At 51.9% G+C, this 20,924-nt stretch overlaps 1 protein-coding gene across 6 annotated transcripts in view; it reads right to left on the reverse strand.

Moving 5' to 3' along the window:
* The window catches only part of LOC125465324 (retinoic acid receptor RXR-alpha-A), a 120,243-nt gene that overhangs the window by 80,462 nt on the left and 18,857 nt on the right, over positions 1-20,924 (reverse strand). For 2 of the 6 annotated variants that reach the window (XM_048558645.2, XM_048558644.1), the window contains exon 1: positions 9,026-9,137. The exons of the other annotated variants lie outside the window; for them this stretch is intronic. The gene's annotated coding sequence lies outside the window, so the exon portion shown is untranslated. Of the gene's footprint in view, positions 1-9,025; positions 9,138-20,924 lie in introns of those variants that run through there. 6 annotated transcript variants of the gene reach the window in all.

Consider the following 20,924-nt stretch of genomic DNA (forward strand, 5'->3'; position numbering starts at 1 on the left):
TCTTGCACAACCCTGTTTTTAATCACATCTTCATAGTTGGCCAAGCCTTCAGCTGCCTGGCCCGAGCTCTTAAAACCCTTCCTTACGCCTTCTCATTCGTTAAAATCAAACTCTTTAACCAAAGGCTGGGTGATCTGCCCCAAATGCAATTTGGTGTCAAATCTGTTTGCAAACACCCCTGTGCAGTGCTATGAAAGGTTTTATTGTGTCAAACAAGCTACTGAAACACACAATTCTGGTGCAATGTGACAACTTATTTCACTGCATTTTAAAAATAAATTTTCCTTCTATATGGTGGGCTATGAACTCGTCCTCTGGAATACTATCACAGTTCTCTGAATCATTGGGAGTAATAAGCACTTAGTGCAGTTTCTGGGAGCAGAATCACAGCTTCATCAGGCATCCAGTGAACACAGGTGGCTGGGAAGTGAGAACAAGCCAAACAGGTTATACCACATCAACTAGTGACTTTCACCAAAAGGCAGACCTCCACCCACTGCTCAGCTGCCTCTCACTCTCCGGCTGAACCTGTACAATTTCTGAAATCACATTTAAAAACACCCCATTCTGGAACTTGGGGATACCCATTCCAACTTTAGGATAAATTGCAGCTGCTATTGTCTCTTGAAACATCCCAACCTGAGACACAACTTTCCTGCTCCTCTGATGCTACCTGACTTGCTGTGTTCCTCCAGCTCCACACTGTGTTGACTGTTAATCGTCCACATACGGTTTGATAAAAAGAGATCTTATCAGGTGTTTATGGAGGCAGCAATCTTGCTCATAACAATCCCAGCAGTCTTTTACACCAACACTGCTGAACAAGCACAGTAAGCCTCACATCCATAGCCACCTCTGAAATCAGATCTAAGAGGTCAGTGAAGATATTTCCCTTGGCCCTTTCTTTTACATTCACTCAAGGGATATGGGGGTTGCTGGCTGGACTAAAATTTACTGCCCATCCTGACAGACATGGAGCCAAAAATGGGTGAGCAGAGTTGAGATACCGAACATCCACAATGCAGTTAAATGGCAGAACAATCTAACAGGCCTCCTCCTGTTCCAAAGTAGCAGGTTCAAGCAGGTGAATGGCCTCCCCTTGTTCCTATGATATTATCCAAAAGCACAGCACATACTCGTTCCAATTCAGCCACAGAGCTGTAGGCCGCAGTGTCACAGTCACATACTTTCCATTAGCCTCAGCTGAGTCGGAGCTTTCAGCAATGCAAATGGCCTTGGAAGCTGGAACCAGAGTGAATCTCAGAAGCTGTTGCCAGTTTAGGGCAGACTCTCACCTTATTGGTCCAGCAAAAGTTGAAGCCTAGGCCCCAAGGGGCATGTTAGCAAGGACAAAGTTAAACACAGCTCAGACATTCATCCTGTAACCACAACCAAACTCCCGCTTTAAATTTACTTGATCCACCAACAATGATGATATTAAGGGGATCACAAATCTGAGCCTGTGGATGTGATAGCCTTGGATTGCAGTAGGCTTCATAGAAGGTTCCACACAAGAGGTTAGTAAATAAAATTCAAAAACATGGGACTGGGGACAACGTATGAGCATGGATTGAGAATGTGCCAATAGACAATAGGTACAGCGTAGATATAAACAGGTCATTCTGAGGAAGCTTCCAGTGGGATCTGCAGGGGTCAGTACTAGGGCCACAATAATAAAGTGTGAAGCTGGATGAACACAACAGGCCCAGCAGCATCTCAGGAGCACAAAAGCTGACGTTTCGGGCCTAGACCCCGAAACCAATTGTAAAACTGACACCAAACTGGGTGGCAGAGTAAAGTGTAAGAAAAATGCAAAATGGCTTCAAGCAGACTTGGGACAGGGTAAGTGAATGGACTGGAACACAGCAGATGGAAAATGTGAATTTGTTAGAAAAAAAGGTAAACTCTTTCCTTATCATACATTTGGGGGCTGAGAGTGTCACTGGCTAGGCCAGCATTTACTGCCTGTCCCTAGGTGCCCTTGAGGTTGAAGCAGTGAGCTCTGCAGCTGGTCCTTTTGACTGACACAGACTTGATCAGCTAAAGGGCCTTTCTCTGGGCTATACACCTCTATGGCATTGAGATGGAGTTGGAGGGAAATTCCTCCTCCAAGAGGCTGACTCCTTAACCTACTCAGCCATCAATGATTTGGGATTGGAGAAGCAGTTGTGGGTCATGGCAGTGCTGCAGGAAAGCAGGGTTGAGGCCACAATTTCATGATCTTACTGACTGGTGCAGCAGGCTCAGAAGACTGAACAGCTTGTTCCAATATCTTATGACTGTACAGGTAGCATGAAATCAAAGCATTGATACATTGCAGATTTTCTGGGGAAAGAGATCACTGCCTGAGATTGTCTCAATTCATGAATTTACCTGACTTGAAGCTTCATTCCCAAAGGTCAACCTCTATCAGAGAACTCCCTTGTGTTCCCATCTAACAGTAAGCTTTCCCTGGGGCACGGCTCCCACACACCGACCCTCGCCGGGGCACGGCTCCCACACACCGACCCTCGCCGGGGCACGGCTCCCACACACCGACCCTCGCCGGGGCACGGCTCCCACACACCGACCCTCGCCGGGGCACGGCTCCCACACACCGACTCACTGGAGTGCAAAGTGACCAGTGAGTGGTCCCCTCTCACTGCTCCTCTCCCAGTAATTGAAGGTAGACAAGACTCTGACTATCTCGGTTCTCGTGTCTCTGGATTGTCATCTACTGAACCAACAGAAACAGCAAGGGACCATCACAGAGTCGCAGCAAGCAGAGGACCATCACGTCTGCATTGCTCAGTGAGATCTGTTTAAATTAATTTCATTAGTCTTTAGCTTTTTCAGCATAACACTGGGGATTACAGCTCAAGTACATGTGTAACTGACTTTTCATAGCTGATACCTTTCTGGTCGTGCAATTCAGATCTCAGCACCTTGGAAAAACAATTTCTAAGTTGTCTCTGGCTCTTTTGTCAATTACTTGGCATCTCTGATCGATGGTTACTGACCTGATTGACAGAGGAAACGATTTCTCCAGACTTTTTCAACCAAAATCCCTCAATTTAATTAACTAATAGACCCTTTGTTGATGGACTGCTACCGCAACACAGGCAGCAGCTTGGCATAGTGACGGGGTCTAAGATGTAACGGCCCACCCACCTCACAGTGAGAAAGCGCGCAGACTACAAGAGAGGGTGCTTCTGGAAGCACGTGCTGTAGATTCCCTCAGATTTGAATGGGTGAAAACAGACGGCTGACAGGGGCACATTGTCTGTGAAAACTGTAGCTTTAAAAAGGAAATGAAAAGAAACCTTCAGTTGGTTCTGCGTTTCCTGGGTTCACAACCAAAACCCTGATGTGATCTCTCCGACATCACTCTCAACTGTGAGGTGACCGCATGAAACACAGAATGAGACGAACAGTGAGTCATACCTAAAGACAGGCCATAGGAAAGAGAAAGAGGTAGAGATAGATGGAGAGTGTGTGTGTGTGTGTGTGTGTGTGTGTGTGTGAGAGAGAGAGAGAGGGAGAGAGAGAGAGAGAGAGAGAGAGAGAGAGAACTAGTTAGAGCAAGTGGGAGAGTGAGTGGGAGAGATTTATTGGTACTAGGAACATTTTCTTAATAATAAGGTTTATTAATTTAAGGACAAATAAAACTAAATTAGTAAATAAACCAAAGTTAAATAAAGTTAACACGCATACCATTAAGGCATGGCAGGGCAGCTCAGACATGTAGAATGTGTCCTGTTGAAAGTGGAAAGTCATGAATTCTACTGTGACCAAGAAAACCTCACGTGTAGCTGGTTCCTGAATTGGAGCGCAGGGGCTGTGAAGCTCAAACAGCAGCTATAATCACAATGGTGCATCTGTGAGGCTGAGAACTACAGGGATAGCTTATCCAGAGAACAGGTAGGCGAATGGAGGTAGGAAGAATGGAAGACTGCCAGACAGTACAAGAGAAGCTGGCAAGTTGCACAGGGGTCTCACTCACTCATTGGTTTTCTGGTTTAAGTATTGGCATGGGCCTGGAGCCAAGCCAGAATCAGGCTTTGGCACCACGGGTATCTCAGAAACAAGACAGAAAGAGGAGGAGGTTGATTTGATTTATTGTCACGTATACTTAAGTACAGTGAAAAGCTTTGTTTGCGAGCTGTACACCAATCATGATGGGGAACTTGTTAAGTTTGAGGAACAGACAGGCATTTCTGTGGTTGGAGGTATGATTCCAGGATGATATGTTGCGTCCTTTGTGCCAGGTTGAAGGAGCTGCTACAGAACATTCTTCTAGAGAAAGGTGAGCAACCAGAGGTCATGGTAATGAAATGTGAGGCTGGATGAACACAGCAGGCCCAGCAGCATCTCAGGAGCACAAAAGCTGACGTTTCGGGCCTAGACACTTCGTCAGAGAGGGGGATGGGGTGAGGGTTCTGGAATAAATAGGGAGAGAGGGGGAGGCGGACCGAAAATGGACAGAAAAGAAGATAGGTGGAGAGGAGCAGTTTCAAGGCCAAAGAGATTACAAGAGAGTTGCAATGGGAGAGAGATTCCCTGAGGTTGGTCCGGAGGGAGGAGGGTAACTTCTTCAGGTTAGGCATCCCTGGAAGAGGCTTCGCAGTGAGGTTAAAATTGTATCAGTGATAATGGGAACTGCAGATGCTGGAGAATCCAAGATAATGAAATGTGAGGCTGGATGAACACAGCAGGCCCAGCAGCATCTCAGGAGCACAAAAGCTGACGTTTCGGGTCTAGACCCTTCATCAGAGAGGGGGATGGGGTGAGGGTTCTGGAATAAAAAGGGAGAGAGGGGAGGCGGACTGAAGATGGAGACAAAGGTCATGCTCTACATTGGTAACAATGACTTCGGTAGATTTCTGGAGCAGTGTGTTTAGGAGCCAGAAAAGGATCATGTCATGATAGTGGCTCATTCACAACATTGCTCAAAAGAAGTCTTTGGGAAATAATAACCATAATATGGTGGAATGCTGCACTAAGTTTTAATTCTGAAACCAAGGTCTCAAATGTGCAGAAATGAAATTATGAAGAAATAGTGGAAACTGACTATGGTGGATTGGGAAATTCTAAAAGATTTGATGGTTGACAGACAATGGCTAGTATTTGAAGAAATATTTCACGCTCTAAAACAGACGTAGATTCCTCCAAGGCACAAACACACAAAGGCAAAGGTGAATCAACTGTGGTTAGCAAAAATGTCATGCATATTACCAAAGAAAATGAATAACAACAATGCCAGAACAAGAGATGAGGGTGAGCGCTGGAGGTAACTTAGAACCCAGGAAATGAGGTCCAAAAAAATTGATTAAGAAAGGGGAAAAAGAATATTAATGCAAGCTAACAAAAGACCAAGACAGATTAACAAAGTTTCTTTAGATATATGAAAATAAAAATTGTGTGCCCATATCAGGTGTGATACAAGAGAATTTACTGTGGTGAACACAGAAATAGTAGAGAAACTAAACAGAGATAGTAGGAACTGCAGATGCTGGAGAATCTGAGATAACAAGGTGTTGAGCTGGGTGAACACAGCAGGCCAAGCAGCATCAGAGGAGCAGGAAATTTGACGTTTCAGCCTTCCTGCTCCTCTGATGCTGCTTGGCCTGCTGTGTTCACCCAGCTCAACACCTTGTTATATCAAAGAAACTAAACAGTTGTTTTGTGTGTCTCTTCATGGAAGAAGATACAGAAAATCTCAAAAACATTTAGAGACCTAATGTAGAACATATAAATCCGAGGAATTAAAAGGAATGAATATGCATAAAAAGATAGCACTTGAAAAGTAAACTAGATTGAAGGCTGATAAATCCCCTGGACCCAATCAGCAACCCAATCATCACCCAGAGTGATGAAGGAGGTGACAATAGAGACTGTGGATACATTGGTGGATATCTTTCAAAGCTATCCATGCTGGAAAGGTTCCTGAGAACCAGAAAGTAGCCAAAGTAATGCCATTATTTAAGAAGCGAGGGAGATAGAGGTATTAGTTTGACATTAGAAGAAGGGAGATATGAAGGATCTGTTATGAAGGATAATTTATCATTGAGAAAAAACAGTAAAAATGAACAGAATGAACATGGATTTAAAAAGGGAATCCTATTTGACAAACTTGCTAAGAGATCTGTTTTAATGTTACTTGTAACAGAAAGGGAACCAGCAGATGTGATGTGAGAACTTTCATTCAGGAGGTTAGTAAATAAATTACAATGCATGGGATGGGGGAGTAAACTGGTACGGATTAAGAACTGGGTGATATACAGAAAGCAGAGGAACAGGTCCTTCTCAGGATGGCAGGCTGCTGCTAGTGGGTTCCACAGGGGGTCAGTGCTACAGCCATAACTTGAATCAATGATTTTGACGTGGGGAGCAATTGTCACACTTCCAAATTCACCGATGACACTTAGCTGGCTGGGAATATAAGTGGTGAGGCGGGTGCGAGGAGACTTCAAGAGAACTTAAACAGGTAATTGAGTGGGCAAGAACATACTACATGGATATAATGCAAGTATGTGAAGTTATCCACTTAGATATAAAAGACAACAAAGGAGAATATTTCTGAAAAGGTGAGGGGTTGGGAAGTGCAGGTGTCCAAATGGACCAGGGTGTCTTTGTTCACACATGAGTCCAGCAGGCCATTAGAAAGACAAGTGGTATTTTGGCCTTTACCATAAGGAAACTTGAGTTCAGGAGTAAAGACATCTTACTGCAGGGCATTGAGGCGTCGTGACAGGATGGACGTGGATTGAATGTTTCCCTGGCTGGTGTGTCTAGAACAGGAGACACAGCTTCAGGACGGCAGACTGCTGGTTCTTTAGGATTGAGAAAAGGAGAAATTTCTTCACTCAGTGGGTGGCAAATCTTTGGAATTTGTTACCCACAGGGCTGGAGTATCATCATCACCTTCACTAGGGCAATTAAAGTGGGGCAATAATTGCTGCCTCAGCCAGTGACACCTACATTGAATCAACAAGTTTTTTTAAAAATTTGAGCATGTACAAGACAGAAATCATGGGCAGGGGACTCACTGAGTGACAAATATGAACAGGCCTCTGATATGAAGCAGAAACTCATATCAGCTGGTTAGTGACTACCTCTTCTTTTCTCCAAGTGACAGGAAATGAAGTGGTTCACCTCAATTTAAATGTTGGACTGAAGGATTCGAGAAGACAGACAGAGCTTGGGCTAATCAGTGTCTAAGAAACTGTATAAAAATAGCGCAGCCACTTGTGTGGTGCAGCTCAGATTATCAGAGGGGATTTCCTGCCTGTGTAGTGGGACAGTACAGCACTCCCACAGGATGTATGTTTTCTATAAACTCAACCTCAACACTATAGATTATTACCCAAATCAGAGAAAAAGATTCAGTAATGGACCGGAGGCCACAAACACCCACTTAACATGTGACCGTGAGCATTCATCATACAACTCAGATTACTATCTCGATGGAGTCAAGTTAGGTAAAGGGGAAGCACAATGAGATCTAGGTGTTCTTGTACATCAGTCAGTGAAAGCAAGCATGCAGGTACAGCAGGCAGTGAAGAAAGCTAATGGCATGCTGGCCTTCATCACAAGAGGAATTGAGTACAGGAGCAAAGAGGTCTTTCTGCAGCTGTACAGGGATCTGGTGAGACCGCACCTGGAGTACTGTGTGCAGTTTTGCTCTCCACATTTGAGGAAGGACATTCTGGCTATTGAGGGAGTACAGCATACGTTCACGGGGTCAATTTCCAGAATGGCAGGACTATCATATGTTCAAAGACTGGAGCGACTGGGCTTGTATACAGTTGAGTTTAGAAGGATGAAAGGGGATCTGATTGAGACATAATAAAATTATTAAGGGATTGGACACTCTGGAGGCAGGAAGCATGTTTCCGCTGATGGGTGAGTCCAGAACCAGAGGGCACAGTTTAAAAATAAGGGGTAGGCCATTTAGAGCAGAGTTCAGGAAAAGCTTCTTCACCCAGAGAGCGGTGGATGTACGGAATGCTCTGCCCCAGAAGGCAGTGGAGGCCAACTCTCTGGATACTTTCAAGAAAGAGATAGATAGAGGTCTTAAAGATAATGGAATCAAGGGTTATGGGGATAAGGCAGGAACAGGACACTGATTGTCGATGATCAGCCATGATCATAATGAATGGTGGTGCTGGCTCAAAGGGCCAAATGGCCTACTCCAGCACCTATTGCCTATTGTCTATTGTCTTTTGAGAAACAGAATGCGACAATGCTCATGTCACAGCTCCCACTAGAGCTCAGTCTAGAAAGGATTCGGCTGGCTGAGATCCCAAGATTGGGGTAGAAATGTGAAGATGAAATTGAGACACTGAGGTGGAGGCTTAGACATGAGGACCTAAGCTCAGTAACAAAGGCACAAACTGGGGGGGGGGGGGGGGGGGGCAGCTGATTCATCCAATCACAGACCAACTAGTCCCAAACGGGACAGATTAGGCTGACACTCAAGAGTTCAGGCAAATGTGAGATGATCCTCAGATCCTGGGACAGCCTGACACAGTGGATACTGAGACAATTTATACTCTCATGGGGTAATCCAGAATTAGGGGTCATAGTTTCAGGATAGGGGGCTTCCCATTAAAGGTGGCAAACAGGAAGAAATTTTTCTCTTGGGTGGTCATCAGTCGTTAGAAAAGTCTTTCCCCCACTGCCTCCCTCAAGAGGACAGTGGAGTCTGGGTCAGTGACTGCATTCAAATCTGATCCTGTCAGTTCCCTGATCGAAATGTGAGGATATCCAGGCACATGATGGGTGCACCGGGGGAGTGGATTGAAGCCATAATCCGATCTCATTCACTTATACACCACAGTCCAGGGGCTGAATGACCACCTTGTGCTTTACTACATCAACAAGCCGGGTTTACAGAACCAGCCAACATACCCGCTCCCCCTCCCCCCACCTTCACTGCAAGACGCTGAGGGGGGACGGGAGGGAACTAAAAGAGGACCCGCGGCTCTAGTTTTGCTTTAAATCCGGTTTCAGGTCTCTGTCCGCGAATGCGCTCCGCACCCACCATCGGGCGGCGGCCCCGCGCCTTTGCCCCATCTCCAAAAGCGCGCCTCTCCGTCAGGAACCAGGCTCGCAGCGACAACAGTCCGAGGCTGCGCCCGCAGCTAGGCCAGGCCCCGCCCCACGATCCACCCACTACCCCACTGGGCCCGCCCCCCCGCCACCACGGGGCCACGCCCCCACACCCCTCCCCACACACACACACACACACCTACCCACATACACACACACCCCACACACACCTACCCACATACACACACACCTACCCACACACACACACACCCCCCACACCCCTCCCCACACACACACACCCCCCACACCCCTCCCACACACACACACACACACCTACCCACATACACACACACCCCCACACACACCTACCCACATACACACACACCTACCCACACACACACACACCCCCCACACCCCTCCCCACACACACACACACACACACCTACCCACATACACACACACCTACACACATACACACACACCCCCACACACCTACCCACATACACACACACACCTACCCACATACACACACACCCCCCACACACCTACCCACATACACACACACACCTACCCACATACACACACACCCCCCACACACCTACCCACATACACACACACCTACCCACATACACACACACCCCCCACACCCCTCCCACACACACACACACCTACACACATACACACACACCTACCCACATACACACACACCCCCCACACACCTACCCACACCTACCCACATACACACACACCCCACACACACCTACCCACACACACACACACACCTACCGACATACACACACACACCCCCCACACACCTACCCACATACACACACACCCCCCACACACCTACCCACACCTACCACATACACACACACCCCCCAACACCTACCCACATACACACACACCTACCCACATACACACACACCCCCCACACCCCTCCCCACACACACACACACACACACCTACACACATACACACACACCTACCCACATACACACACACCCCCCACACACCTACCCACACACCCCACACACACCTACCCACATACACACACACCTACCCACATACACACACCCCCCCCCACACCCCCACCCCACACACACACACACACACCTACACACATACACACACACCTACCCACATACACACACACCCCCCACACACCTACCCACACCTACCCACATACACACACACCCCACACACACCTACCCACATACACACACACCTACCCACATACACACACACCCCCCACACACCTACCCACACACACCACACACACACCTACCCACATACACACACACACCCCCACACACCTACCCACATACACACACACCCCCCACACACCTACCCACACCTACACATACACACACACCCCCCAACACCTACCCACATACACACACACCCCCCACACACCTACCCACACCTACCACATACACACACACCCCCCACACACCTACCCACATACACACACACCCCCCACACACCTACCCACACCTACCACATACACACACACACCCACACACCTACCCACATACACACACACCCCCCACACACCTACCCACACCTACCACATACACACACACCCCCCCACACACCTACCCACATACACACAAACCCCCCACACACCTACCCACACCTACCACATACACACACACCCCCCCACACACCTACCCACATACACACACACCCCCCAACACCTACCCACATACACACACACCCCCCCACACACCTACCCACACCTACCCACATACACACACACACCCCCACACACCTACCCACACACACACACACCTACCCACATACACACACCCCCCCACACACCTACCTACATACACACACTCCCCCCACACCTACCCACATACACACACCCCCACACACCTACCCACACCTACCAGACACACACACACTCCCCCCCACACCTACCCACATACACACACCCCCCCCACACACCTACCCACATACACACACACCCCCCACACACCTACCCACACCTACCACATACACACACCCCCCGACATACACACACCCTCCCACATACAAACACCCCCCCGACATACACACACCCTCCCACATACACACACCCCCCCACCTACCCACATACACACACTCCCCCCACACTACCCACATACACACACCCCACACACACCTACCCACACCTACCACATACACACACCCCCCAACATACACACACCCTCCCACATACACACACCCCCCGACATACACACACCCTCCCACATACACACACCCCCCCACACCTACCCACATACACACACTCCCCCCACACCTACCCACGTACACACACACCTCACACACCTACCCACATACACACACCCCACACACACCTACCCACACCTACCACATACACACACCCCCCGACATACACACACCCTCCCACATACACACACCCCCCACACCTACCCACACACCTACCCATATACACATACTCCCCCCACACCTACTCACATACACACACCCCCACTCACATACACACACACCCCCCAGACCTACCCACATACATACACCCCCCCACACCTACCCACATACACACACACCCCACACAACTACCCACATACACACACCCCACACACACCTACCCACACCTACCCACACCTACCACATACACACACCCCCCGACATACACACACCCTCCCACATACACACACCCCCCACACCTACCCACACACCTACCCACATACACATACTCCCCCCACACCTACTCACATACACACACCCCCACTCACATACTCACATATACACACACCCCCAGACCTACCCACATACACACACCCCCCCACACCTACCCACATACACACACCTCCCACACCTTACCACATACACACACTCCCCTCACACCTACCCACATACACACATCCCCCACACACCTACTCACATACACACACCCCCAAACACCTACCCACAGACACACACCTACCCACATACACACACCCCCCACACCTACCCACATACACACACCCCCCCACACACCTACCCACATACACACACCCCCCACACCTACCCACATACACACACCCCCCCACGCACCTACCCACATACACACACCCCCCCATACACCTACCCACATACACACACCCCCCACACCTACCCACATACACACACCCCCCCACACCCACCCACATGCACACACCCCACCACATACACACACTCCCCACATACACACACCCCCACAATAACCCACATACACACACCCCCCACATACACACACCTAACCACGTACACACACCCCCCACACCTACCCACATACACACACCCCCCACACACACCTAACCACGTACACACACCCCCCACACACCTACCCACCTACACACACACCCCACCTACCCACATAGACACACCCCCCACACCTACCCACATACACAGACCCCCCCACATACTCACACCCCCCACACTTACCCACATACACACACACCCCCACGTACAGACACCCCCCCACACACCTACCCACATACACACACCCCCCACACACACACCCGCACACCTACCCATATACACACAGCCCCCCACACACCCTACCCATATAGACACACCCCCCCACACCTACCCACATAGACACATCCCCCCACACCTACTCACATACACACACCCCCCACACCTACCCACATACACACACCCCCCCAACATACACACACCCCCCCACACCTACCCACATACACACACTCCCCTCACACCTACCCACATACACACACCCCCCACACACACACACCCCCCACACACCTACTCACATACACACACCCCCGAACACCTACCCACAGACACACACCTACCCATATACACACACCTACCGACATACACACACCTACCCACATACACACCCCCCCACACACCTATCCACATTCACACACCCCCCCACGCACCTACCCACACCTACCCACTTACACACACCCCCCCACACACCTATCCACACCTACCCACATACACACACACCCCCACATACACACACCCCCCACACCTACCCACACACCTACCCATATACACATACTCCCCCCACACCTACTCACATACACACACCCCCACTCACATACACACACACCCCCCAGACCTACCCACATACATACACCCCCCCACACCTACCCACATACACACACACCCCACACAACTACCCACATACACACACCCCACACACACCTACCCACACCTACCCACACCTACCACATACACACACCCCCCGACATACACACACCCTCCCACATACACACACCCCCCACACCTACCCACACACCTACCCACATACACATACTCCCCCCACACCTACTCACATACACACACCCCCACTCACATACTCACATATACACACACCCCCAGACCTACCCACATACACACACCCCCCCACACCTACCCACATACACACACCTCCCACACCTTACCACATACACACACTCCCCTCACACCTACCCACATACACACATCCCCCACACACCTACTCACATACACACACCCCCAAACACCTACCCACAGACACACACCTACCCACATACACACACCCCCCACACCTACCCACATACACACACCCCCCCACGCACCTACCCACATACACACACCCCCCCATACACCTACCCACATACACACACCCCCCACACCTACCCACATACACACACCCCCCCACACCCACCCACATGCACACACCCCACCACATACACACACTCCCCACATACACACACCCCCACAATAACCCACATACACACACCCCCCACATACACACACCTAACCACGTACACACACCCCCCACACCTACCCACATACACACACCCCCCACACACACCTAACCACGTACACACACCCCCCACACACCTACCCACCTACACACACACCCCACCTACCCACATAGACACACCCCCCACACCTACCCACACACACAGACCCCCCCACATACTCACACCCCCCACACTTACCCACATACACACACACCCCCACGTACAGACACCCCCCCACACACCTACCCACATACACACACCCCCCACACACACACCCGCACACCTACCCATATACACACAGCCCCCCACACACCCTACCCATATAGACACACCCCCCCACACCTACCCACATAGACACATCCCCCCACACCTACTCACATACACACACCCCCCACACCTACCCACATACACACACCCCCCCAACATACACACACCCCCCCACACCTACCCACATACACACACTCCCCTCACACCTACCCACATACACACACCCCCCACACACACACACCCCCCACACACCTACTCACATACACACACCCCCGAACACCTACCCACAGACACACACCTACCCATATACACACACCTACCGACATACACACACCTACCCACATACACACCCCCCCACACACCTATCCACATTCACACACCCCCCCACGCACCTACCCACACCTACCCACTTACACACACCCCCCCACACACCTATCCACACCTACCCACATACACACACACCCCCACATACACACACCCCCCACACACCTACCCACGCACCTACCCACATACGCACACCCCCCCCACACCTACCCACACCCCCCCCACATACACACACCCACATACACACACACCCCCCCACACCTACCCACATATACACACCCCCCCACACCTACCCACATACACACACACCCCACACCTACCCACATGCACACACCCCGCCACATACAAACACTCCCCACATACACACACCCCCCCACAATAACCCACATACACACACCCCCCCACACACCTATCCACACCTACCCACATACACACACACCCCCACATACACACACCCCCCACACACCTACCCACGCACCTACCCACATACGCACACCCCCCCCACACCTACCCACACCCCCCCCCACATACACACACCCACATACACACACACCCCCCCACACCTACCCACATATACACACCCCCCCACACCTACCCACATACACACACACCCCACACCTACCCACATGCACACACCCCGCCACATACAAACACTCCCCACATACACACACCCCCCCACAATAACCCACATACACACACCCCCCCACACACACCTAACCACGGACACACACCCCCCAACACCTACCCACATACACACACCCCCCACACACCTAACCACGTACACTCACCCCCCCAAGCCTACCCACATACACACACCCCCCACATACACACACTCCCCACACACCTACCCACCTACACACACCCCCCCCCTGACCTACCCACATAGACACACCCCCCACACTTACCCACATACACACACCCCCCCCACATACACACCCCACACACCTACCCACATACACACACCTCCCGAAACCTACCCACATAGACACAACCCCACACCTACCCACAGACACACACCCCCCCACATACACACCCCACCACACCTACCCACATACACACACACCCCCACATACACACATCCCCTCACACTTACCCACATACAGACACCCCCCACATACAGACACCCCCCCACACACCTACCCACATACACACACCCCCCCACACCTACCCACATACACACACACCCCCACATACACACATCCCCCCACACTTACCCACATACAGACACCCCCCACATACAGACACCCCCCCACACACCTACCCACATACACACACCCCCCACACACCCTACTCACATAGACACACCCCCCCACACCTACCCACATACACACACCTATCCACATACATACAATCCCCCCACACCTACCCGCATACACACCCCCCCCCGCATACACACACTCCCCACACATACACACACTCCCCACACACCTACCCACAGACTCATTACCCCCGCACACCTAACCACATAGACAGACCCCCCACACATCTACCCACACCCCCAACATCTACCCACATACACACACCCCCCCACATACACACCCCCCCACACACCTACCCACATACACACACCCCCCCCACACCTACCCAGATACACACCCCCCCCCCACATACACACACTCCCCACACACCTACCCACATACACACACTCCACCCACACCTACCCACATACACACACTCCCCACACCCCTCCACATACACACACCCCCCACACACCTACCCACATACACACACCCCCCACACACCCTACCCACATAGACACAGCCCCCACACCTACCCACATACGCACACCCCCCACACACCTACTCACATACACACACCCCTCAAACACCTACCCACAAGCACACACTACCCCCACACCTACCCACATACACACACCCCCCACACACCTACCCACATACACACACCCCCCACACACCTACTCACATACACAAACCCACCACACACCTACCCACAGACACACACCTACCCACATACACACACCCCCCACACACCTACTCACATACACACACCCCCCACACGCCTATCCACATACACAACCCCCCCACATATACACACTCCCCACACACACACTCCCCCCACACCTACTCACATTCACACACCCCCACACACCTACCCACATACACTCACCCCTCCACACCTACTCACATACACACACCCCCCACACCTACCCACACACCCCCACATACACACAACCCCCACACCTACCCACATACACACACCCCCCACACTCACCCCACCACACCTACCCACAGCTACCCACATACACACACCCCCCCAACACATACACACATCCCCCCCACACCTACCCACATACACACACCCCCCCGACCTACCCACGTACACACACACCCCCACACCTACCCACATACACATACCCCCCACACACCTACGCACATACACACGACTACCCACATACACACACCCCTCCACACCTACCCACATACACACACCCCCCCCACATACACACACACCCCCACACCTACCCACATACACATACCCCCCACACACCTACGCACATACACACGACTACCCACATACACACACCCCTCCACACCTACCCACATACACACACCCCCCCACATACACACACTCCCCCCACACCTACCCACATACACCCCCCCACATACACACACTCCCCCCACACCTACCCACATACACACACCCCCACCGCACACCCACCCACATACACACACCCCCACCCCACCCCCCCACATACACACACGCCCCAGACCTACCCACATACACACACCCCTCCACACCTACCCACATACACACACCCCCCCACGCACCTACCCACATACACACACCCCCCACACACCTACCCACATACACACACTCCCCCCACACCTACCCACATACATGCACCCCCACTCACCTACTCACAAACACATACCCCCCACATACACACACCCCCCCTACACCTACCCAACTACACACACCCCCCCACACCTACCCACATACACACACCCCCCCCACACACCTACCCACATACACACACCACCCACACACCTACCCACATACACACACTCCCCCCACACCTACCCACATACACACACCCCCACTCACCTACTCACATACACATACCCCCCACATACACACACTCCCCCCACACCTACCCAACTACACACACCCCCCACACCTACCCAACTACACACACCCCCCCACACCTACCCACATACACACATTCCCCCCCACACCTACCCACATACGCACACCCCCCACACACCTACTCACATACACACACTCCCCCCACACCTACCCACATACACACACCCCCACTCACATACACATACCCCCCACATACACACACCCCCCACACACCTACCCAACTACACACACCCCGCACACCTACCCAACTACACACACGCCCCACACCTACCCAACTACACACACCCCCCCACACCTACCCACATACACACACCCCCCCCACATACACACACACCCCCACACTTACCCACATACACACATTCCCCCAATCACACACACACCCCACCCTCGCGCACCCACACACACATACACCCCACCCTTACTCACATACACATATTCCCCCACCCACACACACTCCCCACCCTCATGCACCCACACACACATACCCCCACCCTCACCCACACACACAACCCCACCCTCACCACACACACACACACCCCACCCTCACCACACACACACACACCCCCCACCGTCACCACACACACAGCCCCCACCCTCACCCCACCCGCCCCCCGACACACACACCCCACCCGCCCCCCGACACACACACACCCCACCCGCCCCCACATATACACACCCCATCCACCCCCATACACACACACCCCATCCACCCCCACACACACACACACCCCATCCACCCCCACACACACACACCCCATCCACCCCCATACACACACACCCCATCCACCCCCACACAGCCCCACACACACACACCCACACCCACATCCCCCACACACACACCCACACCCCCCACACACACCCCACCCTCACACACCCCACCCTCACACACAATCCACCCTCACACACACCCCACTCTCACACACGCCCACCTCCCACGCCTACCCACATACACACACCCCCCACACACACACATTTCCCCCCCACACCTACCCACATACACACACCCCCCCACATACACACACACCCCCACACCTACCCACATACACACACCCCCCCCACATACACATACCCCCCCAAACATACACACACCCCTACACCTACCCACACACACACACACACCCACAACTACCTACAAACACACACCCCCCACTACATGCACACACACACACACACACCCACACCCCCCCCACACCTACCCACATACACACACCCCCTCACACCTACCCACATACACACATTCCCCCACCCACACACACACCCCACCCTCACGCACCCACACACACATACCCCCCACCCTCACCCACACACACATACCCGCATCCTTACCCACATACACATATTCCCCCACCCACACACACTCCCCACCCTCATGCACCCACACAGACATACCCCCACCCTCACCACACACACATACCCTCCCACCCTCACCACACACACACCCCCCACCTGCTGCCACACACACACACCCCACCCGCCCCCCACACACACACACCCTATCCACCCCCACACACACACCCCCCCACCCACACCCACACCCCCCCACACACACAACCACACCCCCCCCACACACGCACACACACACACCCACACCCCCCACACACACCCACCCACACCCCCCACACACACCCACCCACACCCACAGCCCCCCCACACACCCACACCCACACACACCCCACCCTCACACACCCCACCCTCACACACACACACCCACCCACGCACCCCTACCCACACACACGCACCCACACATACGCCCACCCCCCACACCTACCCACATACACACACCCCCCCACACCTACCCACACACCCACACATCCCCCACAGACACATTCCACCTCCACCCCCACCCCTACCCCTACCCACATACACACATCCCAACCCCACCCACAACCACACACACACACCCCACCCTCACACACACACACTCCACCCTCAGCCACACCCCACCCCCACCCACACCCCACCCTCGCCCTCACCCCCCACCCCCCCACACACACACTACCCCCACCCCCACACACACACACCCTACCCCCACACCCACACACACCCCACCCCCACCCACACACACACACACAGCCGCGTCCCGGACCACCTGCTGAATCTGAAGGGATTCCTGATCTGGGACCCCCATGTCCCTCAGACACAGCAGGAGCTGCAGTTGCTGGAGTCAACACAGAGGAGCTGGAATGGAGCTGATGAAGACCTAGACCCTTCATCAGGCTTGAAATGTTGACCCTCCTGCTCCTCTGATCTGCCTTACCTGGTGTGTTCATCCAGTTCCACGCTGTAATGAGTCCTAAGTCCCTTTGTGTTTCAGATTTCCAAAGCCGTTCCCTGTTTAGAAAACAGCCCACGCTTCTATTCTTCCTACTAAAGTGCATAACCTCACACTTTCCCACATTGTATTCCATCCGCTCCTTCTTTGCCCACTCTCCTAACCTGGTCAAGTCTTTCTGCAGCCTTCCCACTTCCTCAGTACTACCTGTCCCTACATCTGTTTTTGTGTCATCTGCAAACTTCACAACAATGTCTTCAATTCCTTCATCCAAATCATTAACTTAGAACATAAAATAGTTGTGGTCCCAATACTGACCCCTGCGGAGCTCTACTTGTCAACATCTGTCATCCTGAAAAAGACCCTTTTATCCATCCCAGTCCCTTGTCCCTAACACCCTGGGCTCGTGTCTTCCTTCACAGCCTCCTGTGCAGCACCTTGTCAAGACCCTCCAGAAATCCAAATAGATCATGGACCAAGGGGTACAGGCACATAATTCTTTGAAGTTTGTATCACAGAGAGACAGGCTAGTTCAGAAGGCACGCTTGCCTTCATTGCTCAGTCTTTTGAATATAGGAGGTGGAAGTCATGCTGAGGCTGTATACAACATGATGATGCCTCTTCTGGAGTACCACATCTTGTTCTGGAAAGGCTGGAAGGGCAAAGACTTTTATTAATGGAGCATAGGAATTGAGAGGTTACCTTATAAAGTTTATAAAAATCACAAGGTATAGAAATGGTTAATAGTGGGTGTTGTTTCCCTAGGATGGGGGGGCACGTCTTTAAAGTGAGAAGAGAGAGATTTAAAAAGGACATGAAGGCAAATTTTATTTACACAGAGCGAGATTCACACGTGGACTGAACTTCCTGAGGAAGTGGTGAATGTGGGCACAATCACAATGTTTTAAAGTCATTTGGATAAGTACATGCATAGGAAAGGCTGAGGAATATGGGCCAGGAGCAGGAAGGTGGGACTATTTTAGTTTGGGATGGTGTTTGGCAGGGACTGGTTGGGGCCTAAAGTACTGCTCCTGTGTACAACTCTATGATTTCCTCTGTCTAACTTGCGCATTAGCTCCTCAAAAAATTTTCAGATTTGTCGCGCATGACCTTCCCTTGGCAAAGCAATGCTATTTTACCACATACTTTTAAGTACTCTGCAATCTCACTCTTAATAATGGAGTCTAAAATCTTACAAACAATCGAGATTA

The sequence above is a fragment of the Stegostoma tigrinum genome, chromosome 29 (assembly GCF_030684315.1).
Source record: "Stegostoma tigrinum isolate sSteTig4 chromosome 29, sSteTig4.hap1, whole genome shotgun sequence".
Lineage (NCBI taxonomy): Eukaryota > Metazoa > Chordata > Chondrichthyes > Orectolobiformes > Stegostomatidae > Stegostoma > Stegostoma tigrinum.